Source organism: Neofelis nebulosa, chromosome 3 (genome assembly GCF_028018385.1).
Source record: "Neofelis nebulosa isolate mNeoNeb1 chromosome 3, mNeoNeb1.pri, whole genome shotgun sequence".
Classification (NCBI taxonomy): Eukaryota; Metazoa; Chordata; class Mammalia; order Carnivora; family Felidae; genus Neofelis; species Neofelis nebulosa.
In genome coordinates this window covers 11,465,155-11,474,087 of record NC_080784.1, presented here as the reverse complement: position 1 = coordinate 11,474,087, position 8,933 = coordinate 11,465,155, and the positions used below count along the sequence as shown (strand labels likewise).

The window sequence follows — 8,933 nt, the reverse complement described above, 5'->3', positions numbered from 1 at the left end:
ATTTGTTAACCCCTTGAATTCACAGGTCTTTTCTATCCTCACTTAACACTATGTACCTAATGTTTAGAACATATGTGCTGAACAAATACTTGCTTGATGAAATTTTACAACATCAGTGAAAAAACAGGTTAATTTCCTCCATAACTTCCATCTCCCAGTAGGCTGCCTCTTCAGCATGCCCGCTCACCGCCCCCCGCCCCCCCAACACAAACACACACTCAGAGTCCCGCTGCTGCTCTGGGCTGGGCTAGAGCCACCATCCCTGTCCTGCCTTGTCTGGGTCCTGGGCCTCAGCAAGCCATGTCTTTGGGGTGAGGGGAGCCACCTTCCCTGTTTTTTGCCTTAGCTTTGCAGTGAGTGCTTCTCCTGTGCTCCCCGCTCCCCGTGGGGGTCGCTTTCCCTTGCTCCCACCCCCAGGGGTCTTGGCCAAGCTCCTCCTTTAAAGCAGAATCTTAGAGACAGGCCATCTATTCTGGAGCCTCACAGAATAGGGTGATGGCACTCAGAAAGCCAATGACAGAATATTTTCTCTGTAAAAATGTAGACTGAAAAGCCATGTGTATTTTCCCGTGTGCTGCAGCTCACCTTCGGAAATAAATCACAGGCATCCAGAAAAAAAAAAATTTTGAATTTTTTCAAAATTGAATTGCTTCTACTACACAGCCTTTATTCACATAAAGCCAGTAAACATGTTTACTTTTATTTCTTAAAAATTTGTATTGCTTTTGTGAATGTGACCTATTTCATTTTGGGGGAGGAGGATTTAGTGTTTAATATTAGGATAAGTTAAAGCTGGCCATTTAATCTGGACCTCAATTTCTTCATCTATAAGTTTAATAATAGTCCAACCTCATATTTTGTGAGTGCATGAGAATTACATAATGTACATAATGTCCTTAGTTTGTTGTTTACTTTCTTTTCCATAAATTCTATCACCTTAGAGTGGATATCACTCAGTTTGGAGGCAGCAGGAGCTTAGGAGAACAATGAATTTAGCAAGTTTCAGGCAATCAAATCAAATAACATAAATCTCTATGCCAATTTAACGATGGACACTAATTCTGGAGTATCAGAGAATTTTCCAAGTTCTTTTTTCTCATTTACATTGCCAAGCTTCTACTTATTTATATTTTGCTCACTACACAAATCCCTCTTTAATTTTGCCAGAGGGTTTAGCCATTCCTCTGGAATGCATATATTGCATGCAAAATCTGCATTAAAAATCCGATTACAGAGCAAACTCTCAAAAAATGTTATCTTTTACCACTTGACAGCACTAGAAATATAAGGGCACTTTTTAATGCAATAAATAGAATCTAACATACAATGCACATAGTTGTATACATTCCTAAAACATATAAGCAATATGAAGTTTGATTTAATAGACAAGAAGGCATATTGATCAGTGGAATTTGGCCAACCACTAATAATCTCAGATTTAAAAAAATAATAATAATGTTTATTTATTTTGAGAGAGAGCACAAGCAGGGGAGGAGCTGAGAGAGAGGGAAACACAATCTGAAGCAGGCTCCAGGCTCTGAGCTGTCAGAAGAGAGCCCTATGAGGGATTCGAACTCAGAAACGACGAGAACATAACCTGAGCTGCAGTCGGATGCTTAACTGACTGGGCCACCCAGGCGCCCCAGGAATCTCAGATTTGTTCAAAGTATTCTTCTCAAGAAACAGCTAAAGAAAGCAATAATTTACAGAAGAGGGATTAGACACATAAACAGCATGAACAAGATGTTAGCATGTTGTTCTCAAATTTCTAAATTTAACAAATGCTTCTTAGCATGAATTCATTATAAATCTATTCTTATAAGTTTATAAAGAGAATTTTTAATAAGCAAGAAATACCTTTAAGCTGCTTAAGTTGTCTTTGCTAATTAAGAAAACTGGCTGCAAAGCTACACATAAAACCTATTCCTCTTGTAACGCACAAAACAATTTTACCCATATAGTTTATCATGGAAAAATGACTTCAGACATTTTCTCTTCACCCCTGATATCAGCATATTTGAAAACTTTCAATGAATAGATTCCATGTTTGACCAGTGCATTTCACAACCTCACTCTGCTGTTACTTTGGATTTCGATTTACTGAATTTGGGAAATAGTGTTCCTTAAATATTCTTCAGTCATTCATTTGATCCTGCTGAGTGTAGGTCATCTCCTAGCCTTCCATGGTGGTTGCACTTTTAAGCCAATGTAGAACTGGTCTAAGAGAGAAACTAATAAATGATATAACATTTTAATTCAAAAGATTCCCTGACATTATGACATATTGATTTTTTGCTCTCAAATGTTTTTAAAGGGAACCAGAATTTGAATTATGTTCCCTTTAAAACACATATCTGATAAGCTTGACAGAATTATATCAGTTCACACCATTATTTTCTACATGAAAAAAACAAGAAGAGAATAAATATACTCTAAGATCGTTATTCTCTTTGTCCTGTAACTTCATGTTATGAATGACTTCACTCCAGCATTATGGCGTTTCCCCGTATTTGCTCACTAGCAGTTAGGGATTCTTTGATCTTCAAGGCTGCTATTGTATAATTGATCAAAGGTTTTGAACCTGAGGAAGAGCCTAAGAGATTGGATTCTGAAATGTCAGTTCACCCACTAACTTTGACCAAATATATTTCTGGACATACTATTAAATTCATAAAAAAAAGAAAAAAAAAACTTTTGCTCAATTAAATATTTTTTGAACACAAAAAAGCATTTTAATTGCCAATTACGAATGACAATTTAGGCACATATTCTAGGATTTCTTAAAATACATTATTTAATAGACTTTTTTTGGCAATATTCATATCATTAATTGTTTCTTTTGTTATTAAAATTAATAACAATGCCAAAAATGTCATACTAATTCTAATCTACTAGTCTGAAATTAAATCACGCTTGTTGAATTTTGAAGAGTTCAGGCATTATGAATTATGCATAATATTTCATGCCAGAGGAGTTCTGACACAGGTCATTCTAAAACCTTGGAAATTCAATGTTAGCCTTCACTCTGTACAAACTGATAGTGTAGCTATTCAAAAAAAAAAAAAAAGTGAACTTGCAAAGCAAATGTCATTCTAACCTCAAACTACTTTTAGTGTGTTTGAATACCTGGCAGTGAAACTGACCAAAGATAGAAATGATATATTGCTCATGCCATTACGAAGGGAATATTGATTTCATTGCATCAACCAAGCTTAATTAAGGTGCAGTGGATGCTGTTTCTGAAGTCACCATATGGAAGGCTTGAACACTTCACTGCCTTCAAGTTAGGTTTAATGCCAGAATTGGGAGGGACAACAATGGTATTTTCTTGTGTTTCCCTCACTTCCTTCTGTTTCTCATCCATTTCCTTACATATCATACATTCAACTGCTTTTACTTTTTCAGTACAATTTTGAAGATGAAGTCAATGTTGTTGAGGTGTGAAAATCCACCACCAGGCTCCAACAGCACTTAATACACTGGTGGAAGACTCGGTGAGTTTTCTGCCTATTTGTAGAGATAACAAAGTAACATGGAGCAAATGCTACCATATTATGGGAAATTTAGAAACCACCAAAATTCTGTTCTAATGTGAAATTTAATTTTCTCATTGTCTTCTTTTTTTTTTCCAGTGAATCTTAAGATATTTTTTCTCTATACATGTCCTAATAAACAGGTTTATTTTAAGAGTCAAAACCAATCAAGAGGAGAATAAACACAAAGTAGGTCATCCTTAGAACACAAAAGGATAAAACTTAGCCCTGATGTATCAAGGCTTTTAAAGTACAAAAAACTAATAGAATATAAGGTGAGGAGATCTTTGGTTCCATTGAATAGAAAAATGTTTGAATACGCATTATTGAGCTATTTCATCTGTGGTTCTCTCTCTCAAGTAGTTCATTCCATTCTTTTTACTTTTCTATAATTTGTTTCTTTTTTCAGGACAATAGATTTTAGCAATTTAATGCAGCATATTTTGTACCATAAAGAATGCATTTCTGAAAGGTGGAAAATATCAGCACAGTCCTAATAAAAACTCAGTTATTATTTTCAGTCATTTGATCCATTTGCAGGCATTCAGAACACTTTAGACTTCATCATTCTGTCTTCTCATGCAGAGCTGACACCATGTTATTACCCAACATAGAGATCTTTTGCAAATCCAAAAATAAGTCCTGACTTGGTGAATAACGGACTCCCACCACATATTTTCAAAAACTATACAGTAATTACACTCACATGGTTGATACATGCTGCATACTAGGTCTCTGGAAAATGAATACCAGTTTAATGGACATTTTATTTTTATTTTTTCAATTGTATTCCACTTTTGCTATTAGCTCAGTATAGCCTACAGCGCAGGAAATAAAATATCTCTGTTTCTATCTCTCTCTTTCTCCCCTCTAAAGTGAAGGAAAATTAACCTTTCTGGTAGTGTATTTATAACTTGCTATAACTTCCAAACCTTAACAACATTTACCTAAAAACATGTCTTGATGAATATTTATGGGACGATGGTAACATTTTTATCTTCATTTTGTTGTAATTTGCCTTTAGGTAAAATGTGAAGAAAACACAGAAACCACAATATACTAGTGTGGTTATAATACACAAAAATACACTCTCAAGTCCCCACGTACACCAGCATAATGTTAAAGGCCATAAAGTAAGAAAAATAGTATCTGAAAATGTTAAATGTATGGCTTGGTTTTATTTTGCAGGTAGTATTCTTGATTTTTTTTCAAATGACATTTAAAAGCAATTCTTTGAGGACAAATAAATCTTAATTATAAATTATAATATGTTTATCACAACCATGTGAAAGTGCATTTAAATTTTTTTATTCTTATAACATCTGTACATCATTTACAAACTCGTTGATTTAAAAATAAGCATATGTTATTTTTTAAATGGAAAAACTTTACAACTGAGTTTTTAAATAGGATAATAAATACATGTATTCATTTTCCATAGGTTGTATATATCAACTGACAACATTCCTAGAGTGTTACTATTTTTGATATGTGGGCTTGGTATTGATTTGAGGCAAAATGCTACTCCCTCATCCTCTCTCTTCACTGCTCCTGTCCTTGTGATTTTGGGAGAAGAAATGGTTTGTTCCAGTTTATTGGTTTCCTTTTTCACTCTCACTTAAAGGAAGGATATTTGTAAATCTAATTTACCTGCAGAGCACATCCTTATGCTAAATGCCTTGAGCTTCTGTTCTCACAATGTTAGGTGTGCACTTTTTGTTTGTTTGTTTCAGAGGTATGATGCTCAGGCTAATCTCACTTAGATGGCTCGATATTGAAAGACCATAACTGTTCTGTTCAGGTCCTATTATGTATTTTCACCCTGTTGGCTTGTACTATCTGAGCATCACTTACTCCTCATTTGTTCATACAACAAACATTTTTGTGGGGCGCCTGGGTGGCTCAGTCAGTTAAGCGTCTGACTTCAGCTCAGGTCACGATCTCACGGTCCATGAGTTCGAGCCCCGCGTCGGGCTCTGGGCTGATGGCTCAGAGCCTGCTTCCGATTCTGTGTCTCCCTCTCTCTCTGCCCCTCCCCCATTCATGCTCTGTCTCTCTCTGTCTCAAAAATAAATAAAAAAAAAAAAGTTAAAAAAAATTAAAAAAAACACAACAAACATTTTTGAGATAGTATGTGCCAGGTGCTGTTCTGACTACTAAAGATACAAAGTCAAATGGAACATCATACCTACTCTAGGAACTCACAACCTAGTGTGAAATAAAGAAAATAAGTCAGTGGTTGCATTTCAATGTAATAGGTGTTGAGTGATTATACTGTGATAATCCAGACAAGAGGCATCTGGTTTCTTTTCCTTTCTGATAAGTAATTAAGGCTTCCTTGTAAAAAACCCATCAAAGAGCCTCCAATAAGGGCAACATATTAAACTTTGGTCAACTCATAACAACTCTTCTTGGTTGTTTAACAGATCATCTGTGGACACCACATAGAGGGGTGTTGCTATGAAAGAGGAATGTGAACTATATCATGGGATACAGGGGATAAATCCCATACAAGTATGGGATACAGGGGATAAATGTCCAGGGGAAAGATATGCCAAGGGTATCTTGAGTGTAAAAGGACTGCATGTTGAAAATATGAGAAAAATCACATAAGTCATTTTGGCTTAGATCTCTTGCTCTCATGTAAAACCTACTTGGAAGCATTTACTCTTAAAAGAGTAAAGGGTATAAAATCTTGCCTGTGCCCAGAGTAGAACTGTTGACACACTGCAATAAGATTTGTTGCCTGTGACTTTTTATAGCAGTTATATTAAGGGCTTCATTAGATCAGTCTGTGGGATATGATACAGTGATATGAAAGCAGTAGATAGCTGGGCATGTTCTATCAAAAGAAAGGATCCTGATGCATCATCAATGTTTCTAAGGCAATAAAGCAATTCTTTTTTTAAAATTTTTTTTTCAACGTTTTTTATTTATTTTTGGGACAGAGAGAGACAGAGCATGAACGGGGGAGGGGCAGAGAGAGAGGGAGACACAGAATCGGAAACAGGCTCCAGGCTCCGAGCCGTCAGCCCAGAGCCTGACGTGGGGCTCGAACTCACGGACCGCGAGATCGTGACCTGGCTGAAGTCGGACGCTTAACCGACTGCGCCACCCAGGCGCCCCAATAAAGCAATTCTTGTAGCTGGTGCCAGTAGAGAGTACAGGGCATCTAAAAAACCTGGATGCAGAAACAAGAAGTAGGCTTTAAATATCTAGGTCTGAAGATATCAACAAACAAAAGCAAAGATGCAAACACTGAAATGAGAATTCTCTTCAGTCCATAGTTGGAAGCATAGAAATTACACAATTGTCTAACGTGTTAGTGGTAAATTCAGAGTGGACACATTTCCTGATGTGCAATAACTATAACTTAAGGCTATAAATGAATCCCTGTGAAAAGAATCTTGACAATTTTCTAGCATAGAGAAAAGGACACAAATAGGGACCAATAAGAGAAAATCCGAACTCTTTATTTAGTAAGTAAATAAAAAAACCCGACCTCTGGTTATCACCTTTTAAAAATAGACTTAGTTTATTAGGCCAAATATATTTTTTGAATGAGGCTAAAATGGGCTTTGGCAAAACTCCAAAAGGAGTTTATTTTTCTACGGAAGTGGTCCTTGAAAGAGAAAGCTCTAGAAACTAATTCAAGAGCCCAAAGGGGAATCCATTTTGTCTTCCACTCTGCAGATTTTCAGTTCTGATCCTTCAAATGGTCCAGTCTCAGGCCATAACAAAAAATTGACACAGAAGCAGAATGGACTAGAAGCTCGTACCAATGAGGAAGTAGTGGGCTGTGTTTTGGCAAAGAAACTCACCTATTAATATGCCATCTTTTTCCTGAGACTTGAGTTTCTTTAAGAGTTTTTAAGTCTAAATTCGAATGGTGCAGAAAACAAACATGCAGAAGAAATGCACCAAAAAACAAAGAAACAAACAAAAAAAATAAGAAAAAAAAAATCTCAGCATCTACATTCATTGCAAGGTTTTGATTGACTTGATATATTGTATATATTGTATATACGGTTTTGCTCCAAAATTAATTTACATAAGAATTTTGAATGACAGCCATAATGATAATCAAGTCCACTTTTTATTGCTTTCTATGCACACAACACTGTATAAAACATGATTACATTTTACTCTTCCCAATGATCCTGCAAGGTATTGTCAGCCCCTTTTAAAATGAGAGAAAACTGAGGTTATCAGAAACTTTATTTTACTTTACTATTAACTTTCTTACTTTTTTTTTTTTTAGCAAGAATTACTATAAAACTCCACTCATTGAGCCAGAGACCCTTGTGGTGTCAGAAAGATTTGCCCCTCATGCAACACACTACCTACACTTGTGAGTTCAGTGGCCAGCCAGTGGCCTCAACTGTAAGCTTTAACAACATGCAGAGAGATTTTCAAATCTACTGTAGTTAAACTACTGGCAGACAGCATGGCAAATAAAGTCAAACCAATTCTAAAGACTAGTCTTGTTAGATTGTACCATCAAGTCCTACTTTGTGCCAGAAAATGTACTTAATATTTTTATGTATACAACTGCCTTGAGTACTTTATAAACTCTGTGATGTAGATACTAACATGTGTAGTTCAGATAGTGAAAGTGAAGTTAGAGGTATTGCAAATAACAAAGTACACTCAGCTAGTAAACATCATAAGTTGTATTGGAACAGAAGTTGGTATTACTCCAAAGTCCACACTCAATTAGATACCTAGGTAGCCACTAAAAAAATAAATATTAAACTGAGATAAGTGATTATTTCCAGTTTCCTACATGTAACAAATAAAACCAACATAACATAGTATGTTACGTCTAGTTAGAACATCATAATGTCTAGTTAAGTTAGAATGTCATCATGTCTACTTAGGATCTCTTTTTCCCTTTTATCTCCCTGGAAGACCTACTTGTCCATCTCACTGAGAAAAAAGCATATGTATTTTATTCTACCTAAATTCAGTTACCACTGGCTTACTTGTATCTTGCATCTGGAAGTCTCTCGGTGTGAGACTTCCTATGACGGTCACAATCATGTTTGTCCAAAGAGCAAAGCACAGTGACTGACACATCTTTCCCTAGGACTCACTCTCAGAGAAACCCAGAGATAAATACACAGATAATTTTAACACCTCTGGTCATGATGGTTCTAAAGGAAGTCTGGCAGAAAGAAGCACTGATCCCTTAATTCTAAAATATCAGTAGGAAGAAGTGGAGGACCCCAGGGCCCTAGGCCAAGATTGGCATCATTGGGTGAAAGATATCCTGTACCAGAAGGACAAGCTGTAGGTGTGGACAGGCTTCTAGGTCATCATGAGCCATCAGTGTTGTGAGTGGCTTGTCTCTCAGTGCTGAAGACCCTCAGGATGGGGTATTCCTCACTGTCCTGCCAC

At 36.3% G+C, this 8,933-nt stretch overlaps 1 non-coding gene across 1 annotated transcript; it reads right to left on the bottom strand.

Moving 5' to 3' along the window:
* Window positions 1–7,786: 7,786 nt before the first annotated feature.
* On the bottom strand, window positions 7,787–7,938 carry LOC131508249 (small nucleolar RNA SNORA62/SNORA6 family). Its single transcript, XR_009259949.1, has one exon. It is a non-coding gene; the product is annotated as a small nucleolar RNA SNORA62/SNORA6 family (small nucleolar RNA).
* Between the last annotated feature and the right edge of the window lie 995 nt (window positions 7,939–8,933).